Source organism: Dendrobates tinctorius, unplaced genomic scaffold (genome assembly GCF_039654945.1).
Source record: "Dendrobates tinctorius isolate UK_male_01 unplaced genomic scaffold, ASM3965494v1 ptg000062l, whole genome shotgun sequence".
Taxonomy (NCBI): domain Eukaryota; kingdom Metazoa; phylum Chordata; class Amphibia; order Anura; family Dendrobatidae; genus Dendrobates; species Dendrobates tinctorius.
The window spans coordinates 3115064-3139779 of NW_027361730.1; the positions used below are offsets into that span (position 1 = coordinate 3115064).

At 40.5% G+C, this 24716-nt stretch overlaps 1 long non-coding RNA gene across 1 annotated transcript; it reads left to right on the forward strand.

Moving 5' to 3' along the window:
- The first annotated feature begins 7224 nt into the window (after window positions 1–7224).
- Window positions 7225–20140, forward strand: LOC141093123 (uncharacterized). Its single transcript, XR_012232984.1, has 3 exons — window positions 7225–7405; window positions 9131–9245; window positions 19739–20140. It is a non-coding gene; the product is annotated as an uncharacterized lncRNA (long non-coding RNA).
- The last annotated feature ends 4576 nt before the right edge of the window (window positions 20141–24716 follow it).

Consider the following 24716-nt stretch of genomic DNA (forward strand, 5'->3'; position numbering starts at 1 on the left):
GAGGTATTGAGTGCCAGGACTCCTCCTCTATGTCGGTCACATTGTGGCTTCCACAGTCCTCAGGGCAGTTGTGATCAAAATGTATCTGTTATAGATCACTCATTTTTCCAGCGTCAGGTTATTTTCCTATATACGTCCTCCTCACAGTGATCACATGTAACATTGTTATCATCAGTGACTGTACCAGCGATTCCTGTATACAGGTTGGTATGTTCTACCAATCTGCACAGAGCTCACTGGGGAAGGCCAGAAATGACAGTAAAATGTATTCTTCACTCTTTTTTTCAGAATCTCAGTATCACAATGGCAATCCTGGAATGGCTGATATTACTCTTCTCCTGCACTGATTACATCCTGCTGTATCAAGATTTCCAGGTCAGTTTAAGGGATCCAGGGACATACGGAGATCGGACCCCTCCGCTGCCACCAACACTTCATCCTCCCCCAAAAGCATGCTGTATGATAATATATATTTGATTTTCCTCCTGTCCCCTTCTGCTGCCGCCAGCCACTACATCCTCCCCTCCATCACATCCAGTTATATTGTACGTCAGCGAATATGGAGATTTATATATCTAACATGTCCTGTTATTTCTTTATAGGCTCTAACCATAAAATTGAGGAAAAGCCTGAAGAAAGATTGGAATATCCTGAGAGACGATCTAGAGGAAACATTACATCTATACAGAAAATCATAGCCAAACCTTGAGATGGGACAGCCTAGAATCATCTCAAGCTAAAATCAGTGCACGGATGTATATTTGTATCCAACTAACATTTTGGATCCAGGTACATATGGGTCGCTCTGCTGCCTGACCCCAGCCATGTTATTTTGCTTGTCAGTAAATATGGACAAATATATATTTATTTTTATGTTTTACAGATACAAAAAGGTGAATCTTAAGTGTAAGAGGTAACCTTGTCGCTGACAGATGGGTTATACAAATCACGATCTGCTTTTGTAAAATTAGTGGAATTTATGTATGTAATGTTTGAAGTGCTCTGGCATATATGTGTACATATACAGTTATATAGTATGGAGTGAATATAGATTCATACATTGTTTGAATCATGTATATATTGTAACCATGTATTTATTATTTTTCTATAATATTTTTACGAAAAAGAAAAATTTCTTTCCCTATTGTCACAATTGAATTAGTTTTTAATAATACATTGTGGTTTGATGTCAATTTTAAGAAGAGCTTTTTTATGCACGTAGTCACTTAAATCATGTAATCACTCTCTGTAGCACTTTTTATACAGTTTCAGTCGCAGGAATTTTTTTTACTCCAGTGCACATCCTGTTTTTTAATTTTCAATCTCTATTGTATCCCACTCGTGATTAATATTGATAGTCACTATACACATTTGCCACTTTAGGAGGTTTTTTAACTTGCAGCTCTCTACATTCTCATGCAATTTTTCTATCAGCCCGATTTATATTAGTCGGCATGCGCGGCCTTGTGCACGCCTGTGATATGTAGGCAGCGGTTTCATCTATTTTTTCTGTCAGCCCGTTTTGTTTCAGTGCGCATGCGCAGACTTGTGCGCGCCCGTGACATACAGGCAGCATTCTTATACGCTGGTTCCACACACTCCAGCCACGTCATACACCGCGGTGGTTTGTGGGAAATCCACCGTGACCGTGCCTTGATGTCTTTGTTGATAGGAGCTGTGCTCCGTTGGCGCATGCGCCATAGTACCAGATGGGCCGATCTATCACACTATTTATGGAAGCCTTTCTATTGGCCATGGCTCATATTTAAACTTTGCAAACCCTCTGTCGGGTGATGGGACTCCTTTTTCATTTTAGATGCTGACAGGATCCAGGTAAAGTTTCTATGGCTACTCAAGAGGCTTGTACTAGATGTGACCAACGTTGATTTTAGAGTTATTTCCCTGGCTATACCTGTCAACAGACGCCTTGACTGTCTGGAAGCCGACCTCAACAGACCAGCGCACCATTTTTCCCACCAAATTGAATGGGCCATGGCGGAACACCTTAGTCCAGATCTCCAGCTGACTGTGATGCAGGACTGCAACACTGCTTTCTTGCAGGCAATGCAGCAGAGTCAGTACGTACAGCAGTCAGTGGTGTTATTTCCAACTGTGCCAACACTCACTCGCTTCACCTCACTACCGACTTCTGCTGCATACCACTGCACGCCCACCTGCATTCCAAACCAAAACGGACACCACTACACCACCCCAAGGCCAAGTGCTGCTGGACAGTCCACCGCCACCACCATGGCAAGCGCTGCTCCTGTCTGGACCACCACCGCCACCACAACTCCACCTGCTTGGTGCACCGCCGCCGAAACCACTCCTCCTGCTTGGAGCTCCGCCGCCACCACTCCTCTTGCTCAGAGCACCACCACGATTCCTCCTGCTCGGAGCACCACCACCACCACCACCGCTGCTCCTGCATGGAGCACCACCACCGCCACCGCTAGTCCTGCATGGAGCACCACCACCGCCACCGCTACTCCTGCATGGAGCACTACCACCACCACTGCTACTCCTGCATGGACCAGCACTGCCACCGCCACCACCGAGCAGCAGCAGCAGAGGGGTGACCCCCATTCCATTTTTGTGGATACCCAGCCAAGGTCCACCAGCTCCAGGCGGTCAAGCAATTCAAGGTGGTCACACAGTGCCAGAAGGTCCAGGCAGGACACACCAGGACACAGGAAACCCAAAAACCCAAAACTTTGTCTGTCCCTCCCCCCTCTCCTCCTCACACTGTCTCACCCTGCCTCCAGTTCCATCCCTGAGCTCCCTTCCCCCACCACTTTCGTCACCCCTTCCCTTAGAACCCCTTCCTCCCCTTTAAGCCGTTCCTCATTTCTCCACACCCCCAACTTGCCATCTTCCCCCATATGTCGTTCCCAATAAAAACTGTATTTTTTTTAAATAACTGTAAAAATCTGGTTTCCCCTAATACTGTTTGATTGTGTCTTTCGCCACCTACACACACTGCGCCATACACACACTGCGCCGTACACTTTGTGTTTTTGCCACCACACAGCTCCATTACTGACACATGTTTCTTGTGTCAGTCCAGGAGATATGTGTAGTCCAAAACACAAATATATGACTTGTATTTTCACCACCAGTCTCTTCAGTATGCTAATATTTCACAGACTGAATAGAGGATGGTGTTGAGTGCAATGCATATCTATTGTTACCTTGCCAGGTATCATAAAGAGTGAATTGAGGATGGTGTGTTTTTACCATCATAATTTCATTCTTTGTGACACAAGGCCAGGGGATTCTAGATGTACCTTGTAATTAATCACATCCTCTATTCAGTGTGTGGTGAATAAACTGAAGAGATGATGGAGAAAATACATGTCATATCTACAATACCCTGGCCTCGTATCATAACTAATTATCACACCTGGGCAGGTGAATACACATGAGTTAACCTGCAGTGTCGTTTCAGTCTGCATTATCTATTGCACGCAGACTGGAGCGATGCTGGAGTGTAACTCATATGTGTATACACCTGCCCAGGTGTGATAACTTCACCGTTACACCAGGCCTGGGGATTGTAGAAGTTGTATAAACTTTATCATCTCTCCAGTCTGCGTTCATACTCAAGCCACAGTGGAGATCCTACAAATAATATTTATACTCACATAGTCAGGTGTCATAAAGAGTGAAGGATACTATTGCATCCCAAAATCACTATATGTAACATCAGGCCAGCTGATACAAATATTAGTTGTATTATCTCCACCGTCGCTGCAAATTGAACACAAACTGGAGAGATGATAATGGTCATACAACTTGTGTGTATGTAGTCACCTGGTCAGGAGTACTAGTCAATTCATGATGCACAAAACACAGCATCCTGAATTAACTGGGACACCTGGGCAGCTGATTATAGTATTGAAGTGTATAAAAACAGAGTGCACTTGGTACAGTGCTAGGTAGCATCATGGGACAAAAGCAACCAGAGAGATGCACTGAACTGTTCATATACCAGGATGCAATTTACAGCTTATATAAGTCATATGGAGGCGCCGCTTGGTGACACTATGATGAAGACTTTTGCAGATCACTAGCTTTCCAGCTTGAATTGGGGTTGGGGATTCAAGAAAACAAAGTCTGGCTAAAATTAATCACCTATTATTTCTCTAGGTTCTAATTATAAGATCCAGAAAGAATCTAAAGGCAGACTGTATTATAACTAGGAAATGTAGAATGAGAGCCGGACCAAGGAATTTGGGTCCTAAACTGTGTGATCTCCATTCCCAGGACAGCTTTACAGATGTATATCCATCAAGGTCAGTATGTGAGATCCAGGTGCACATGTGGGGCGCTCTGCTGCTTGAACCCCTCTCGTTGCCACAGACCACTCAGTCCTTCCCTACTCCAGGCACTATTATGATATATATATATTATATAGCTATCTATTTCCATATTTACTAAAATATTTCTCTCTTCTCAGCTTCTAAAGAAGATTGGAAAATCCTGAAAAATACTTCACCTAAAACGAAGAATCAGAGCCTGACCTTGAGATATGGGGGCTCTAGGCCGTGTAATGCCCAGTCACAAGGCAGTTTAAATGATTTCTATCTTCTGCATGTTATATTACATTTGAAAAAAAAAAGGATTCAAATATATTGATATGGTCTTACTACTTACTTTCCGTTTTTTTATATTAAGCATCAGCATTCTCACTAGCAATGTACATAGTGTAGAGCAGGAATTGGTTAAATGGTGTGAAATGACAATAGATGGGGCAGGTACAAGCAGTGTGGCCTTGGTTGATTAATGGCCATTAGTAACATTTACACATAGAAAGGAAAACTGAGAAAATAGCCTGCAAATAGCCTGTGCACTGCATATATACATAAATGCTTGCACACATACACAATTCTGATAAATCGCACAGCGCTTATACCATTTTGACATCATCAGTTCTATGACATCATAAAAGTGAGAGACTATTAGAAGGCAAGAAACTGGCAGACTGGTCATTTTCTCTGCATTCTGCTAGAAGAAGGCTACTGCTTTACTAAGCAACCTATATCCAAAACCCCTACCCCATTCCTGCTTCCCTATCCTTAAAATGATTAGACCAGGCCTGGCTGCTCTGCCATGTCTCTGGGTAGCATGGAATATCATTGGTGTGAATATCACCTACATCATGACCATCACTGAAAGTCATTATGAGACACCATCATATATCAGTATTAGGTAAGAGATTTTAGACATAATTGGGGATAAAGATCTACACTACAATAACTTAGGAATGATAATTAATATCTAGTATAAACTTGTGTTACTGGGAGCTCGACTAATGTTATATATGGATTTTATTTCTCCTCAGTGATACTGGAGCAAAGTTGCCAGAGTCCATAGTGTTGATGGTTGTATCCAGTCTCTGCACTACTAGGTAAGTGCCATATATCTGGAGGTAATTAGTTATTATATATTACCATTTCTGTGTTATCTGTCTGTGGGAAAGCTGAAACCCACATGACAGCTCTAACAGTTTGTCACCCAACTTTTCCAAGATCTGTCTAGTTGTACAGTACTACATACTCTGTACATGGCACTAGTATTATTCTACGTGTATATAATGTCATTATTGAGTGTTGTCAATTAACCATAATTTTGTGTTTCAAATGCCGCTATCAAGTACGTGATGTACAGACTGATTGAGATCAGAACGGCCGAGAGAACACGAACTGGAGATATCTTACAAAAAGTTCTTCTGGCAGTCGGGTGGTTGTCTTGGGTGGGAAACATAATATCCACATATTTACAGGTCTGTAATATAGTGTTAGTCTGGAGCCTATACTGGGGTGTACTGATGCTTGACCCCAGATGGTCACCTATGGAGCCCGCATGTCTAAGAAAATGAGCAGATGTCACGGCAGGGGGCTGGATATTATACACCGGGGACAATGGGACTGAAGGAAAAAAGCTGAACTCAATGATTAAGATGTGGGGCCCATTATTTTCCTCCATACAGTGCATTGAGCGATATATAATAATTGCAGGCGGGTGGATATGTGCACTATTAGATATCTCATCTGTCTCATTCACTGCTTTCCTCTAGGACTCTAGGACTTCACTGTGAGTGATTATATCATCATTGCAGTGTTATTATGTTCAGCGCTCTACACTATATTGCTGACAGAACTGCCGGCTGCGGCATCCAAGAACGGACAATGTATTCTTATAACTAGGAAGATTCTGTCCGTGCTCCAGTTTCTGGTCTTCATGAGCAGTATCCTTTACAAGTCACTATCTTATATTATAGGATTAAACGGAATCTCCAGTAACAGCCCAACAAATGCCCCCACAATATAACAGAGTCCCATGTGGGTCCTTACACTACAATGGTGCCCCCTTAGTTGAGATGGAATGTTATGCAGCAACTTTATCCCTACTGTCTGGTAGGGTTTAGGCTTAGAGTAAATGGTAGCACATGAGAGTCAATGGTGGTGTAGGGAGCGGACATTCACTGCCCATCATAGTACTCAACAGAATCTGCTTCCTGAGCCAGGACAACAGATTAGAAGTGGACACTGAGGCGAGAATCAGGGGAGGCTTGCAGCTTCTGCAGAGGTTACCCTATAAACTATATACTTGGAGGTATTTAGTGCCAGGACTCCTCCTCTATGTCGGTCACATTACGGCTTCCACAGTTCTCAGGGCAGTTGTGATCAAAATGTATCTATTACAGATCACCAATTTTTCCAGTGTCAGGTTATTTTCCTATATACGTCCTCCTCACAGTGATAACATGTAACATTGTTATCATCAGTGACTGTACCAGCGATTCCTGTTTACAGGTTTGTATGTTCTACCAACTTGCGAAGAGCTCACTGGGGAAGGTCAGAAATGACAGTCAAATGTATTCTTCACTCTTTTTTTCAGAATCTCAGTATCACAATGGCAATCCTGGAATGGCTGATATTACTCTTCTCCTGCACTGATTACATCCTGCTGTATCATGATTTCCAGGTCAATTTAAGGTATCCAGTGACATACGGAGATCGGACCCCTCCGCTGCCGCCAACGCTTCATCCTCCCCCAAACGCATGCTATATGATAATATATATTTGATTTTCCTCCTGTCCCCTTCTGCTGCTGCCAGCCACTGCATCCTCCCCTTCATCACATCCAGTTATACTGCAAGTCAGTGACTATGGAGATTTATATATCTAACATGTCCTGTTATTTCTTTATAGGCTCTAACCATAAAATTGAGAAAAAGCCTGAAGAAAGATTGGATTATCCTGAGAGACGATCTAGAGGAAACATTACCTCTATACAGAAAATCATAAACAAACCTTGAGATGGGACAGCCTAGATTCATCTCAAGCTCAAGATCAGTGCACGGATGTATATTTGTATCCAACTCAAATTTTGGATCCAGGTACATATGGTTGCTTTGCTGCCTGACCCCAGCCATGTTATTTTGCTTGTCAGTAAATATGAACAAATATGTATATTTATTTTTAGATTCTACAGATTCAAAAAAGGTGAATCTTAAGTGTAATAGGTAACCTTGTCGCAGGAGGTAACCTTGTCGCTGGCAGATGGGTTATACAAATCAAAATCTGCATTTGTAAAATTAGTGGAATTTATGTATGTAATGTTTGCAGTGCTCTGGCATATATGTATATGTACAGTTATATAGTATGGAGTGAATATAGATTGATATACAGTATGTATAACATGTTCTTTTATTTATCTTTTCAACTTCTGTCCATAACTTTCAGGAAGGACTTGTTAGGCGTCAGGTTTCTGCATCTGCTCTGCAGGAATCCAGACCCTTACATTCTGCGGTCTCTAGCTGTTTATCTACCGCAGAGGAAATTGCCTTGCAAACCTCTCCAGGGATTAAGTCCCTCTGGCCTCCTACTGAGCATGCTCATGAGACGATTTCCCATTGGAGATCGGGAGTCATGTGCTCAGGTCCTGCTCCAGATCTCATTTGTCCATCTCGGAGATCTGGAAGCTTCCGGAAGGCCCCGGCTGCTATAAAAAGCGCGCATGGCCGTTAGGCCATGCACTAGTATAGGCTCTAGTTGCTACTTTGTGAATGATGATGGATGTATGATTCTGGTGAGTGACTCATTTGAAACCTCTTCCCTCTGATATTACGTATGTGGACAGTGACTAAGCTTAGAGTCAGCGCCAGCGTGCCACTACTACATCATCCACAGTTGCTAGCGTCCGACATTGCGCTTGCGTACTAGCTTTGTCGTCTAGTGGCAGTGTCCTATGCTGCGCTGCAGTTGCAGCCTTCCTTGGCGTCCGCAGTTGCGACGTCGCACGCACGGTAGGTCTAGACGGACGCAGTTCCGCTGTCTTTGGCTCTGCTCCTGTGACCAGATACCGTGTGTGCATTTACTCTGAGTACTGTGACTCTAACAGGCTCAGCCTTATTGTATTTGTCTTTGTTGGCACCTCTGTGACTTAACAGAGACTGCTCTGCACACCTGGGTGACGTTTAACCCACGTGCGCATTTCCGCCATATTGCTTGCCTGCCACCACTTAGCAGCAGTCATAACATCTACTGCATGGTAGACCCCAAGCGGCAAACACAATTTATTATTATTTTTACTTAGTGCATTCCGCCGTTCCTTACATTATACTAGCACCAGGGTCTGGCTAGTGATGGCAGAACAGCAGCAACTCTTACAGTATATTCGGCAGCTGAAGGGCCGGTTGGCTGCTCTTGAGAGTGCTATCTCAGCTGCGAAATCCACTGAAGCTGCTGTACAGGCAATCGCAGACGCGGATTCACGTAAGTCCACGTCCTCCCATGCGCCGACAGTTACCCGCCTCCCATTGCCCGATAAATTTTCTGGTGATGGCGCCTCCTGTAGGGCTTTTGTCAGCCAGTGCTCTATCCATCTGGAGTTACTGGCTGCGCGATTCCATACAGAATGGGCCAAGGTGGGGTTTACTGTTTCCCTTCTGTCGGGCAAGGCGTTGGAGTGGGCTACGCCACTATGGGAGCGTGGTGACCCAGAGGTTCAGACCGCTGCTCAGTTTTTAACAGCTATTAAGCAGGTCACGGATATTGTTTCGGTAGGAAGTTTTAACCGCAATGTTTCTCCAGCTTCTAAACACTTTATTTTTCTCCATCAGAGAAATATTTAATCTCTTAGAGTAACAGGCATTGAAAGAATTATAAAGCAGCCACGAGGAGGGAATGTCAGAAAACGTTTATTGACAAGAGAAGCTTTTTAGATCTTCTGCTTAGGTACGTGCACACCGAGTGGTTTAAATTCACGCAAAGATATTCTATATCATTATTAATGTGCTGATAATAAATTTTCAAATTATGTAATTTTTTTGTCTTTTTTTGTTTCTTGTTTTAAAGTGTGTTTAATTGATATACGTCTTTCTATATGTCATAGTAATCTTTTACCCCTGTGTGGTAATTTTAATTTATTGTATGTGACACATGTGTATCATTATTGTCTATTGGCTATAGCTGTGTATAAAATGGTATTTGCCAGTATTGTCGTCAGCTTTTTGATAAAGAGCACAGTGTGGGTGTTCGAAACGTGTCATAGAGACATTCATGTGAACTCTGTCTTACTTTTTACTCGATAAATGGATCTTTTAGCAGCTGGGATTTTCTTTCTTCATTTTGGATTAAATACACGCTGGACTACGTGATCCCTTGCTCCCACACACCACAGGCTGTTTCAAGTGAGCTGGTAAGATTTTTTCTTTCCTTGTTCAGTCTTCTTTTTACCGTGCTCACTGTAAATTATTTTTCACAAAGGATTGACTTTTATGCAATGTGCTTATATAAATAGCCTCAATTATGGTGGTGTGATTTTAGATCATATTTAAATTTATTATGGATACAGACTCTAACCAAAAATTAAAAGCTGCACAATTGTTTTCTATTGAATCGGATAATGGCTCAGCAAGTAATGAAGTTCCATTTACTGATTTCAAGAGATTGGGAAAATTAATGACAAATGAGATGAAAATTTGGTGGGACTATACAACTTTGGAAAATTATATCCAGAGAAACATCATCCCAAGAGGTCTTCATATCAAAAAGATTCCTACCTCTATTTTTTCCAAACAATTTGTTACTGAATGGAACCAAATATTGTCATCATGTTCCATAAAATTAATGCAGCTTATTGTTAAACATGAAGATCTGAAACTTAAAGACATACAGACAGAAATTTCTTCTATTAAAACCAGTCATGCACAACAGGTGGATGAAATACAATATAATATCTCTTTGGAGAAAATCCAACAAAATAAAGTAAAAAAACAAAGTTTCAACGTGATCTTAAAGATCACCAGGATGACCAGGTGTATGAATGGGGGAGGTGGCAAAGAACTCATAAAACAACCCGATCCATTCGCAAACGTGCTAGTAACACCTCAGAGTCCCCTGGTCTGAGAGTATCCTTCAGCTCACATTAGCCTGAATAGTTTGACAGCAGTTCACATGAAGTCTCTCATGAAATTTCTTCAGACAACAACACATATTATAGACAATCAAAAAAGCAATTTTTTTCACCAAAAAACGTCTAAAACGGCGGGCGGGCCGTAAACACCGCCACAGCTGCAGGAATGACAACTCGTCATCGCAAGAAAAATTAAAGGACTGTTTTTCAAATGTTTTTCGCACATTTACGGAGGATCAAATGTACATTCTCTCCCTGGGATTGAATTTTGCACCAGACAGACGTTTTGATTTGTTTAATACCATATTGGATGTGAACAAGTTTGTACGAAATCTCACTATCAAAAGGCACTTTTTTTCTTCAGATGGTACAAATGTGGAACCACCAGATGTAAGCAATAATGAGTACCGCATGTTCTCCTTTGCACAGCAGGTGGCCTTGAAGAACTTGCAAGAATTGAATCAAGAGGATGTGTCAAGGGATAAAAATGTTCATCAATCTGATAGATTTGTTGTAAAAAATCCTGATTTTTATCCCATTAATTCTCGGCTTGATTGCATGGATCATTTTCAAAATGTCAAGATATAAAAAATAGTGCACTGCGCTAAAGCTGCTGCTGTATTGATAAAGAAATGTCAAAGATTCAAAATAGAAAAAGAGCAGCATACAAATGATGTCCTGCCTACCTTCGATCAGAGCAGTGCTTCAATAACAGAGAGTCCTGAGCGCTGGAGCAGGAAGACGTGAGCTAACTGGACACCGGTGATCATACAGGACTGTGCCGACACGTAGAAATAATTTAGTGTACCAAATGTAGGGAGGCTGGGGACCGGAGAGCGTCCTCCCGTGGATGGCACCCACCTACCCTCCCCAGGATCTGAGTACACACGGAGTGCGCCGGCCAAAGAACGCCGCTGTCAGTGTCGGAGAGTGGAGAGGGCGTAGACTGGGTGACGTCACCTAGACCGGGGAACTCAGGATGAGAAAGACGGTAGCTGCGAGGGACCAATCGCCAACGCGTTTCGAAGGTGCACGGACCTTCTTTGTCAGGGCTGCTGGCCTGGCTGCCGTCATAACATTAAATAGAGAAGAAAATGAGTAACCGCCCCACCACTAAAGTGCCCTCCTTAGTATATAAAGTTAATTGAAGGGGGCCCACTGAAACTCCTATTGCACTAAGCCCAGGAAATTAAAAAGCAAAAATATAACTAGAAAATATATACAATTAAAATTTAGTAAGCACTTTATTAGAACAATATAAAAAATAAATTAAAAATATATATATTCAGAATATACACACAAAAAAAACTTTAAAATTTGTATGCACATAAGCTAGTGATTTGAACAATTTGTGTGTAACAATATAAGACATACTGTAGATAGTCAAAAATGGCATCATGAAAAAGCATAGAGTTCTATTTCATGGTTTAACCCCTTTGGGGCTAGACAATCTAGGGTAAACATCCATTTAGATTCAGTGCGGGACATCTGTTTAAGATAGTCTCCCCCTCTCACCTTTTCGAATACCCTCTGAATGCCACAAAAAATTGCCCCTTTCACTGACCTCTTGTGATGATCCTTAAAATGCCTGGATAAAGGGTGTCCAATAAAACCCTTCTCAATATTATTAAAATGCTCCTTAATCCGATCTGAAAGTTTGCGTTTTGTGCGGCCCACAAAGCTTATTACAAGGGCATATAATTAAATAAATCACTCCTGTGGAGTTGCAGGGGCTTGCGTCCTCGAGGTTCTAATTTTCACGTTACCCACTGTAGGTGCCACAATATTACCTATTGTTTGGCATTTTCTGAAAACAAATTTTGGATACTTGGGTAAAAATTCACCCACTGCCTTATCTGATTGAAGGATAGACCAGTGTTTCTGGATGATCCGAATACATTTTTTGTGACCATGATGGAACTGAGGGTCAGTATTACCTCCAAACATGGGGGACAGCTATGGGTACAAGATTCGCACGCAGCTATGCGAATATATATGTAGCCAAATGGGAGGAGTCTCACATTTTTCAACCCGCCAACTCTAGTTTAGTATTGTGGCGTTGATTTATTGATGACGTTTTGTTCATCTGGAGAGGCCCCCAAAGTGAACTAGACGCATTTATTTCCAACTTAAATACAAATGATTTTGGCCTTGAATTTACAGCAATAACTAGTACCATCGGCGTAAACTTTTTAGACCTATATATTTTTATCGAGGACAATCAATTATATACCAAATGTCATCACAAGCCAGTGGACTCTAATGGTTTTATTAATATTTATAGCTGCCATCTCCCAGTATGGTTGGAGAATATTCCTAAGGGTCAATTCACCCGTATAAGATGCAACTGTACTAGGATCCAAGATTATGAAGACGAGGCAGCATCTTTAACCGAACAATTTATAGAAAAAGGGTACCCTAAACAGTTAATGGACGGAGCTAATGAGGAGATCAAGGCAGCATGTAGACATACTTTGATACACAAAAATCATTTAGGTAACGAAGAAATAACGAAGGTACCAGAACAAATTCGTAAGTTACCCATTATTACTCAGTTCCATCATGGTCACAAAAAATGTATTCGGATCATCCAGAAACACTGGTCTATCCTTCAATCAGATAAGGCAGTGGGTGAATTTTTACCCAAGTATCCAAAATTTGTTTTCAGAAAATGACAAACAATAGGTAATATTGTGGCACCTACAGTGGGTAATGTGAAAATTAGAACCTCGAGGACGCAAGCCCCTGGTTTTACACCATGTGGTACATGCTCTTGTTGTACTCGCACAGAATTTAAGAAAAAAACAGTACATACATTTTATAATTTTAAAGGCTCCCAGGAATTCTGCATTAAAGACCGCATGTCCTGCAACTCCACAGGAGTGATTTATTTAATTATATGCCCTTGTAATAAGCTTTATGTGGGCCGCACAAAACGCAAACTTTCGGATCGGATTAAGGAGCATTTTAATAATATTGAGAAGGGTTTTATTGGACATCCTTTATCCAGGCATTTTAAGGATCATCACAAGAGGTCAGTGAAAGGGGCAATTTTTTGTGGCATTCAGAGGGTATTCGAAAAGGTGAGAGGGGGAGACTATCTTAAACAGATGTCCCGCACTGAATCTAAATGGATTTTTACCCTAGATTGTCTAGCCCCAAAGGGGTTAAACCATGAAATAGAACTCTATGCTTTTTCATGATGCCAGGTTTGACTATCTATGTCTTATATTGTTACACACAAATTGTTCAAATCACTAGCTTATGTGCATACAAATTTTAAAGTTTTTTTTGTGTGTATATTCTGAATATATATAGTTTTTAATTTATTTTTTATATTGTTCTAATAAAGTGCTTACTAAATTTTAATTGCATATATTTTCTAGTTATATTTTTGCATTTTAATTTCCTGGGCTTAGTGCAATAGGAGTTTCAGTGAGCCCCCTTCAATTAACTTTATATACTAAGGAGGGCACTTTAGTGGTGGGGCGGTTACTCATTTTCTTCTCTATTTAATGTTATGACGGCAGCCAGGCCAGCAGCCCTGACGAAGAAGGTCCGTGCACCTTCGAAACGCGTTGGCGATTGGTCCCTCGCAGCTACCGTCTTTCTCATCCTGAGTTCCCCGGTCTAGGTGACGTCACCCAGTCTACGCCCACTCCACTCTCCGACACTGACAGCGGCGTTCTTTGGCCGGCGCACGCCGCGTGTACTCAGATCCTGGGGAGGGTAGGTGGGTGCCATCCAGGGGAGGACGCTCTCCGGTCCCCAGCCTCCCTACATTTGGTACACTAAATTCTTTCTACGTGTCGACACAAACCTGTATGATCACCGGTGTCCAGTTAGCTCACGTCTTCCTGCTCCAGCGCTCAGGACTCTCTGTTATTGAAGCACTGCTCTGATCGAAGGTAGGCAGGACATCATTTGTTTACCGCTCTTTTTCTATTTTGAATCTTTGACATTTCTTTATCTATACAGCAGCAGCTTTAGCGCAGTGCACTATTTGTTATATCTTGGTTTCATTTTTACTGCCAGTTATCTGCACAGTAACGGCTTGAGCACTTGCAGCTTCAACAGTCACTGCTGGGAGCGCCGGTGTATTGTGGTGATTTTTATCTTTTATTAACCCTTGTGGTTCTGTGCTTATACACCCAGGCAGCACCCATGGCCCTGAATGCATTGAAAGTAGACAGGGAGCACCGCTATACATGTATTAAGGAAAAATTTACTTTTAACAATCCCTCTTTATGTCTTGATGACCAAGTGAGGGATTTATTTAAATCGATGGAGAAATATTTAATTATTGAAATGAGGGTAATGTGGGACCTAGCATCATTAAATAAGTATGCACAAGCTAGTATTGTCCCCAAGGGATTGGTACTATATAAATCTTTAGCGGGTGATCTTCGAGACCCTCAAATTCAACTTGAATGGGACACTATGTTTTCAGACTTTTCTCACAGAACGCTTCGATTTTTAATTCAGAAACGGACATTAAAATTAGAGAAAAGTAGTCAGCAGGTCAATAAGTTGTTTGATCAGTTACACCAATATAACAACTTGTCAGGTTTTCAAACTCTTTCTGATAATATATTATTAGGGTTAAAAGAAAAGGAAAAAGAAATTATTTTTAAAAAAATTAAGAAATTCCAGAGAGATAATGTACCTAGTGAGTTTTATGAAAAACCATATCTAGTACAATCAGATTCATCATCTACCAGTGTACATCATGGTTCTGCTGATCTTTTGGTCTTGGATGAATATAACTCAACTCCAGTGCAAAATGACCTGGAACAGTCCTTAGTTTTTTCAGTATATGCTAATACCAACTCTCCTCAATATACACCGGTCCCTACATATACCAGGGATCTCCATATCAGGAGACCACATGCGGGTACCCCTAATGAAAATCTGGAGGCTATTGATTTATCCTTTTCATCCAGTCCAAACGTGGGTCCCAATCAAATATCAGAAGTACAGAATACTTCTATTTTGACAACTAATCGCTTTTCCCAATTGGAGGAAGTAAGTGATAGTTCAAGTCTAAAGGAAACACCGGGACCGAGTTGCCAATTAAGGAATATTAAGCCCACTATGCCGAATATGGCTATTACTAATAGAGCACCAAGTGACAGCTCAGGTCTATTATCCTTACCAACAGAACGAATCACTAGTGTCCCCAAAAAAACAGCCAAAAAATAGGCTTAAATACTACTAATAATACTAATAATAATAAGAAAACAGGTACCATTAAAAGAGCCTCTAACTGTTGCCATAAAAACAGTAAGGGTCCTATTTCTTATTTGCGAATTAAACGGGATTTTTTTCAGGCAAGAAATACAAGAAATCCAAAAGAGGCAGGAGGGGGAGGCAACTCTCCAAAAAGAAAATAATTGAACACACTTCCTCCACTCAGAGAATTTTCAATTTAAGTTCTTATATTCCATCTGATAATGAGTTGTCACTTCTCCATAAGGGATTAAAATTTGCTCCTATTGTTACTCCCAAACCATTCAATTTGTATATCAGTTTGAAACAAATTTTACGTAATTTAGCCATTAAAAAATATTTTTTTAAGAAGGGACCAGAGGCTGCCTATTCTATCAAACATGATGCATCTAAATTTATTCAAACTAACCTAGCTAATCCCTCTGTCTTCCATCCTACTCACGAATATTCTAATGCCTTCCGCAGTTTTGAATCCTTAGTCACACAGGATATCAGGAAAATGAAAAAAATTAATCCTAAATATATTCCCCATAACCTTAACAATGTGGAAAGGAAGACCTTGTTTGATTTACAGACCAATAATGCCATTACAATACGCCCTGCCGATAAGGGAGGAGGTATTGTCATTCTAGATTAAAAAATGTACCGTGATGAATCTGACCGCCTTCTTGGTGATGAACTCACATATCAAAAATTAAGAAATGATCCTACACAACGGTACATCAAGAGTTTAGGTGTTTTAGCCTCAAGAGGTAAAACTTTGGAAGTACTTACCAAGAAGGAATATCATTTTATCTTTAACAAAACACCCAGTACGGCAATGTTTTACCATCTCCCGAAAATTCACAAGAATCCTACTTGTCCACCTGGAAGACCTATAATCTCGGGCATTAATTGCCTAACGTCTAACTTATCTCGGTATGTTGATGTCCACCTCCAAAAGTGCATGTCAATCATTCCAGCTTATCTTAAAGATACCACTCAGGCCCTCCAGGTATTAGAAACAGTCCAATGGAATAGTGAATTTATTCTGGGTACTCTGGATATAAAGTCCCTATATACAATAATTAACCATGCCAAGGGCTGTGAGGCAGTTGAACATTTTCTTCATAAATTAAATGCCTACACGGAAACTCAATCTCGCTTCATATTAGACAGCAATCTGTTCATACTAGAACATAATTACTTTATGTATGAGGGTCAGTATTACCTCCAAACATGGGGGACAGCTATGGGTACAAGATTCGCACCCAGCTATGCGAATATATGTAGCAAATGGGAGGAGTCTCACATTTTTCAACCCGCCAACTCTAGTTTAGTATTGTGGCGTCGATTTATTGATGACGTTTTGTTCATCTGGAGAGGCCCCCAAAGTGAACTAGACGCATTTATTTCCAACTTAAATACAAATGATTTTGGCCTTGAATTTACAGCAATAACTAGTACCATCGGCGTAAACTTTTTAGACCTATATATTTTTATCGAGGACAATCAATTATATACCAAATGTCATCACAAGCCAGTGGAATCTAATGGTTTTATTAATATTCATAGCTGCCATCTCCCAGTATGGTTGGAGAATATTCCTAAGGGTCAATTTACCCGTGTAAGACGCAACTGTACTAGGATCCAAGATTATGAAGATGAGGCAGCATCTTTAACCGAACAATTTATTGAAAAAGGGTACCCTAAACAGTTAGTGGACGGAGCTAATGAGGAGATCAAGGCAGCATGTAGACATACTTTGATACACAAAAATCGTTTAGGTAACAAAGAAATAACGAAGGTACCAGAACAAATTCGTAAGTTACTCATTATTACTCAGTTTCATCATGGTCACAAAAAATTTATTCGGATCATCCAGAAACACTGTTCTATCCTTCAATCAGATAAGACAGTGGGTGAATTTTTACCCAAGTATCCAAAATTTGTTTTCAGAAAATGACAAACAATAGGTAATATTGTGGCACCTACAGTGGGTAACATGAAAATTAGAACCTCGAGGACGCAAGCCCCTGGTTTTACACCATGTGGTACATGCTCTTGTTGTACTCGCACAGAATTTAAGAAAAAACCAGTACATACATTTTATAATTTTAATTTCTCCCAGGAATTCTGCATTAAAGACCGCATGTCCTGCAACTCCACAGGAGTGATTTATTTAATTATATGCCCTTGTAATAAGCTTTATGTGGGCCGCACAAAACGTAATCTTTCGGATCGGATTAAGGAGCATTTTAATAATATTGAGAAGGGTTTTATTGGACATCCTTTATCCAGGCATTTTAAGGATCCTCACAAGAGGTCAGTGAAAGGGGCAATTTTTTGTGGCATTCAGAGGGTATTCGAAAAGGTGAGAGGGGGAGACTATCTTAAACAGATGTCCCGCACTGAATCTAAATGGATTTTTACCCTAGATTGTCTAGCCCCAAAGGGGTTAAACCATGAAATAGAACTCTATGCTTTTTCATGATGCCAGGTTTAACTATCTATGTCTTATATTGTTACACACAAATTGTTCAAATCACTAGCTTATGTGCATGCAAATTTTAAAGTTTTTTTTGTGTGTATATTCTGAATATATATAGTTTTTAATTTATTTTTTATATTGTTCTAATAAAGTGCTTACTAAATTTTAATTGTATATATTTTCTAGTTATATTTTTGCTTTTTAATTTCCTGGGCTTAGTGCAATAGGAGTTTCAGTGAGCCCCCTTCAATTAACTTTATATACTAAGGAGGGCACTTTAGTGGAGGGGCGGTTACTCATTTTCTTCTCTATTTAATGTTATGACGGCAGCCAGGCCAGCAGCCCTGACGAAGAAGGTCCGTGCACCTTCGAAACGCGTTGGCGATTGGTCCCTCGCAGCTACCGTCTTTCTCATCCTGAGTTCCCCGGTCTAGGTGACGTCACCCAGTCCACGCCCTCTCCACTCTCCGACAATGACAACGGCGTTCTTTGGCCGGCGCACGCCGCGTGTACTCAGATCCTGGGGAGGGTAGGTGGGTGCCATCCAGGGGAGAAACCAAGAAACAGATGGAATTGTGTTGCAATAAATTAAGAAGGAGAGGATATCCTGAATGGTCTTTAAATAGAGCCACTAATATTGTCCGGAGAATAAACAGATGCGACTTTTTGGCTCCCAAGTGTAATAAACCAGGTGATTATTTACATAAAAAAATGGTGCTATCTGTACAATATAGTCCACAATTCAATTCAATTAAATCGATTATTCAACAGCATCTTCCCATTTTATATGAGGATAAAATTTTATCATCCATTTTGTCACCTGGTTGACATATAGTAGCCAAAAAGGCAATCACCATCGGCAATATGATTTCTCCCAGTTTATTTTCTCCAGATAAAATTCAAAAAACTTGGCTTAATTATTCTGCTTTTTTTAAGTGTGGTTCCATGCGTTGTAGAACATGCGCTCATTCTGTGGTGGCCCATGAGTTTTCTAATTGTGACAATTCCAAACAATACAAGATTTCTCAATATATTAATTGTAACTCTAGGAATGTTGTATATTTGATTAACTGTATGACATGTGATCTTAGTTACGTTGGGTGTACTACCAGACATTTAAAAACCAGCATTTCTGAACATATCACAGATATTGTTTCGGTTGGAAGTTTTAACCACAATGTTTCTTCAGCTTCTAGACACTTTATTTTTCACCATCAGAAAAATATTTCATCTCTCAGAGTAACAGGCATTGAAAGAATTATAATGCAGCCGCGAGGAGGGAATGTCAGAAAACGTTTATTGACAAGAGAAGCTTATTGGAACTTCTGTTTAGGAACGTGCACACCGAGTGGTTTAGGCCTGTTTCACACTTCGTTTTTTTCTGTCAGTTAAAATCCGCCAAAATAGTGGAAAACGGATCCGCAGGCGGACTGACAGAAACGGGGGGTCAGCGGATCGGCGGATGTACGGATCCGCCGAAGGTAAAAATTTAAAGGAACCGCGCCTGGAGAAAAGGAGAGAGAGAATTTTATCCAGCAGCCAGACAGAAATGCGGGTTAATTTCAGTTAATTTTTGGTATGTTTTTCTGATTTTAATACTTTTTATATGTTTAGTTTAGGTTTTTTGTTGTGATCCAATATGAGGAAGTTTGGAGCCTTCTGTAGGAGTTGATCCATCATGACCCACAGCCACACAAATCCTTGAAAATGGATGTTTAGGATGAAGATTGACAAAGGATATTAAGAATCTTATATAGAGTAAAAATATGAAGAATACAAGCAAAAAGAAGAATATTACTATTATTGGTGTTGTAATTAATCATTATTGTTACACAATTCTATTAGCAATAATAATCCATTATTGAATATTTATGGGCTATTTGCGTGGCGGGTTATATTTGGTGAGAGTATACATGGATTGTAATGTGGGGGTTAGAAATATAGACAAAAATCAAATTTTATTCTTTTGATGCACTTACAGTGTAGAATTCACGCTATGAAGATATTTGTAGATCTTCATACTTAATTATTACTATTGGCAATATGAATTTATATATATTTATTTGTTATTTAATAATTATCTTGCACTATATATATATGGGTAGTATTAATTAATCATCGCATTCACCCGCTCACTTTCATAATTTTAAATAACAATTTTTATTATTTATTGCACTTCACTTAATAAATTAATATTTTAATTATATTATATAATGTCTTTTTTGCACTGTGCACGTTGTATTAATTTTTCATTCTATTATGTTAATCCCCTTTTAACGGGCGCACTATTTTTCACTCCATGTTATTAGAAGATCCTTCTCATTAATGGTGCCGGGTTGAGCGCGCGCGTCGGTCGGCTCTGGGTCTACTTCCGGCAGCGCTACTATAGTTACTAGCAGGCGTCCTCTCCTGCAGTAAACAAAGCGGGTACCAGGAAGTAGTTTTATGATAACCCGGAAGAGCCATACCGGCGCATGCGCCATAGAATCTGGGCGCACCTTAGAGAATGAAGGAAGCATTAATCCTATTGGCTCAGGGGGATATATAAATGCTTCTCATACCCTTATAGTCACGCCCCCGGAAGAAGCTAGTGGGCGAAACGCGCGTCGGGGCGCTGGGGAGCACCGCCACGATTTACACCCTGATAGAGACTTAATTGTAAGTAATATATTTGAGAAATATGTGGGTTACTTTATGAATGATGTTATGTGAAGCACTATCTTTCTAATTGGGCTATATGTTAGCTATGTTGCACTTGAAATAATCAATACAGGAAGTGATTCAGGAAGGATGTATGTTATTCTATGAGATGCTTTAGGCACTGTTTATAATACGAATAGCCCCTTTTTCTTTCTCATGGAACTGTATTTTAAAAGGATGCAAAAACACATATTTCTTATATAAGCGCATGGATTTATTTGTGTGTTTTTCACAAACGAATAACTTTTGATCTATTTGTGGCGTGCGTCCCCTATGTTGGGGTACTATTGTAGTGTCAATATTGGTATGGTTTTTTACTGATAATTTTTAAAGTAATTAATAAAAATTAGTTTTTTATATATATGGTTCTCTTCTTCTAGTTGTGGTATATGTGGCCATGCTATGTTAAATAGAAATGCGGGTTAAATCTGGAAATAGCGGATCCGGACACCAAAAAAAGTTACATGGTCCGTCCGGGCCGCTGAGCGGATGCCAAAATCTTGGCGGATCCGTACAAAAGCGGATCAAACGGACGACCATCCGTCAAGATCCGCCAATAATGCAAGTCTATGAGGAAAAAAATGGATCCGCCAAGAAAAATGGCGGATCCGTTTTTTTTTCAAATCGGCGGATCTTGACTGATGGTCACAAATGGAAGTGTGAAACAGGCCTTAAATGCATGCAAAGAGATTCTATATCATTATTAATGTGCTGATAATAAATTTTCAAATGATCTAATTTTTTTGTTTTTTTTCTGTTTCTGGTTTTAAAGTGTGTTTAATTGATATACGTCTTTCTATATGTCATAGTAATCTTTTACCCATGTGTGGTAATTTTAATTAATTGTATGTGACACATGTGTATCATTATTGTCTATTGGCTACAGCTGTGTATAAAATGGTATTTGCCAGTATTGTCGTCAGCTTTTTGATAAAAAACACAGTGTGGGTGTTCGAAACGCGGCATAGAGACATTCTTGTGAACTCTGTCTTACTTTTTACTCAATAAATGGATCTTTTAGCAGCTGGGATCTTCTTTCTTCATTTTGGATTAACTACACGCTGGACTACGTGATCCCTTGCTCCCACACACCACAGGCTGTTTCAAGTGAGCTGGTAAGATTTTTTCTTGCCTAAGGCTTGCCACTGACTGGCGCTGACTGCTACTCTAATTCCCTATCCACATGCATAATATCAGAGGGAGGGGAATCTTAATGAGTCAGTCACCAGAATCATACATCCGTCACTATTCACACATCTAGCAAGTAAAGTCTATACTAGCGCATGGCCTTTCGGCCATGCGGGCCTTTTATAGCTGTGCGCTGCCGGGACCTTCCAGGTGTCTGAGATGGACCAATCAGATCTGGAGAAGGACCTGAGCACGTGACTCCCGACCTCCAGTGGGAGATCGTCTTGTGAGCATGCTCAGTGGAGCGGCAGAGGAACTTAGCCTCAGGAATGGCTTGCTGCAGAGCAGCATGTGAGGCTCTGGATTCCTGTTGTGTAGCTGCAGGAATCCGACGCCTAACACCTCTGTACATGGCACTAGCATTATTCTGTGTTTATATTGTCATTATTGTGTGTAGTCAATTAACCATAATTTTGTTTTTCAGATGTGTTCTAGCCAAGCAGAAAGTAAGTCATCGCATGGCTCCATTGGAAAACTTAGTTACAGTATGGGTCTTAAATTATAGTGATAGAAATGTATTTATTTGTTCAATGCAAAATCAGACCAGTAATATAAATTTGCTTTTGCTGTATTTATAGCAACCGCAAGAGAAAAGTTCTTGCTCAGTGAACACTATAAAAATTAAACGCGGCTAAAAATTCACCTTTTTGTTTTTCTGTACTTTATTAGTAGTAAATTATATAGGGTCTTTCAAAACACCATCTCGTCATAATAAAAAGCCTTAATTTAGCTCTTGGAAGAGAATTGAATGAAAAAGGCTAAATGGCTCTGATAAGAGGCTAATCGGATTACATTTCTAACATATCAGGTCTCTTTTGTCTGTAGCTAATCTGCTGCTGAGGGAGACTACCTGACAATCTTGATCCCTCTTCCCTACATTCTGTAGGGGAAAATTTTGATCAATGACATTGGTTTTGAAATAAAGCAAAATCTTTATTCATCTTCTCCATCAGATTCCATTCCTTTTAGTAATCTCATGAAGAAGCGCAGAGTATTTAAAAACCTCAGCATGTAATTTAACATGCAAAATGTAGCTCATCTTATTTAGATCCACTGATGTACAGTGGGGAAAAAAGTATTTAGTCAGTCAGCAATAGTGCAAGTTCCACCACTTAAAAAGATGAGAGGCGTCTGTAATTTACATCATAGGTAGACCTCAACTATGGGAGACAAACTGCGGAAAAAAAATCCAGAAAATCACATTGTCTGTTTTTTTTTTCATTTTATTTGCATATTATGGTGGAAAATAAGTATTTGGTCAGAAACAAAATTTCATCTCAATACTTTGTGATATATCCTTTGTTGGCAATGACAGAGGTCAAACGTTTTCTGTAAGTCTTCACAAGGTTGCCACACACTGTTGTTGGTATGTTGGCCCATTCCTCCATGCAGATCTCCTCTAGAGCAGTGATGTTTTTGGCTTTTCGCTTGGCAACACGGACTTTCAACTCCCTCCAAAGGTTTTCTATAGGGTTGAGATCTGGAGACTGGCTAGGCCACTCCAGGACCTTGAAATGCTTCCTACGAAGCCACTCTTTCGTTGCCCTGGCGGTGTGCTTTGGATCATTGTCATGTTCAAAGACCCAGCCACGTTTCATCTTCAATGCCCTTGCTGATGGAAGGAGGTTTGCACTCAAAATCTCACGATACATGGCCCCATTCATTCTTTCATGTACCCGGATCAGTCGTCCTGGCCCCTTTGCAGAGAAACAGCCCCAAAGCATGATGTTTCCACCACCATGCTTTACAGTAGGTATGGTGTTTGATGGATGCAACTCAGTATTCTTTTTCCTCCAAACACGACAAGTTGTGTTTCTACCAAACAGTTCCAGTTTGGTTTCATCAGACCATAGGACATTCTCCCAAAACTCCTCTGGATCATCCAAATGCTCTCTAGCAAACTTCAGACGGGCCCGGACATGTACAGGCTTAAGCAGTGGGACACGGCTGGCACTGCAGGATCTGAGTCCATGGTGGCGTAGTGTGTTACTTATGGTAGGCCTTGTTACATTGGTCCCAGCTCTCTGCAGTTCATTCACTAGGTCCCCCCGCGTGGTTCTGGGATTTTTGCTCACCGTTCTTGTGATCATTCTGACCCCACGGGGTGGGATTTTGCGTGGAGCACCAGATCGAGGGAGATTATCAGTGGTCTTGTATGTCTTCCATTTTCTAATTATTGCTCCCACAGTTGATTTCTTCACTCCAAGCTGGTTGGCTATTGCAGATTCAGTCTTCCCAGCCTGGTGCAGGGCTACAATTTTGTTTCTGGTGTCCTTTGACAGCTCTTTGGTCTTCACCATAGTGGAGTTTGGAGTCAGACTGTTTGAGGGTGTGCACAGGTGTCTTTTTATACTGATAACAAGTTTAAACAGGTGCCATTACTACAGGTAATGAGTGGAGGAAAGAGGAGACTCTTAAAGAAGAAGTTACAGGTCTGTGAGAGCCAGAAATCTTGGTTGCTTGTTTCTGACCAAATACTTATTTTCCACCATAATATGCAAATAAAATGAAACAAAAACAGACAATGTGATTTTCTGGATTTTTTTTTCTCAGTTTGTCTCCCATAGTTGAGGTCTACCTATGATGTAAATTACAGACGCCTCTCATCTTTTTAAGTGGTGGAACTTGCACTATTGCTGACTAAATACTTTTTTTCCCCACTGTATGTTAACTAGATCTTTTGATGCATAAGACACATTTTTTC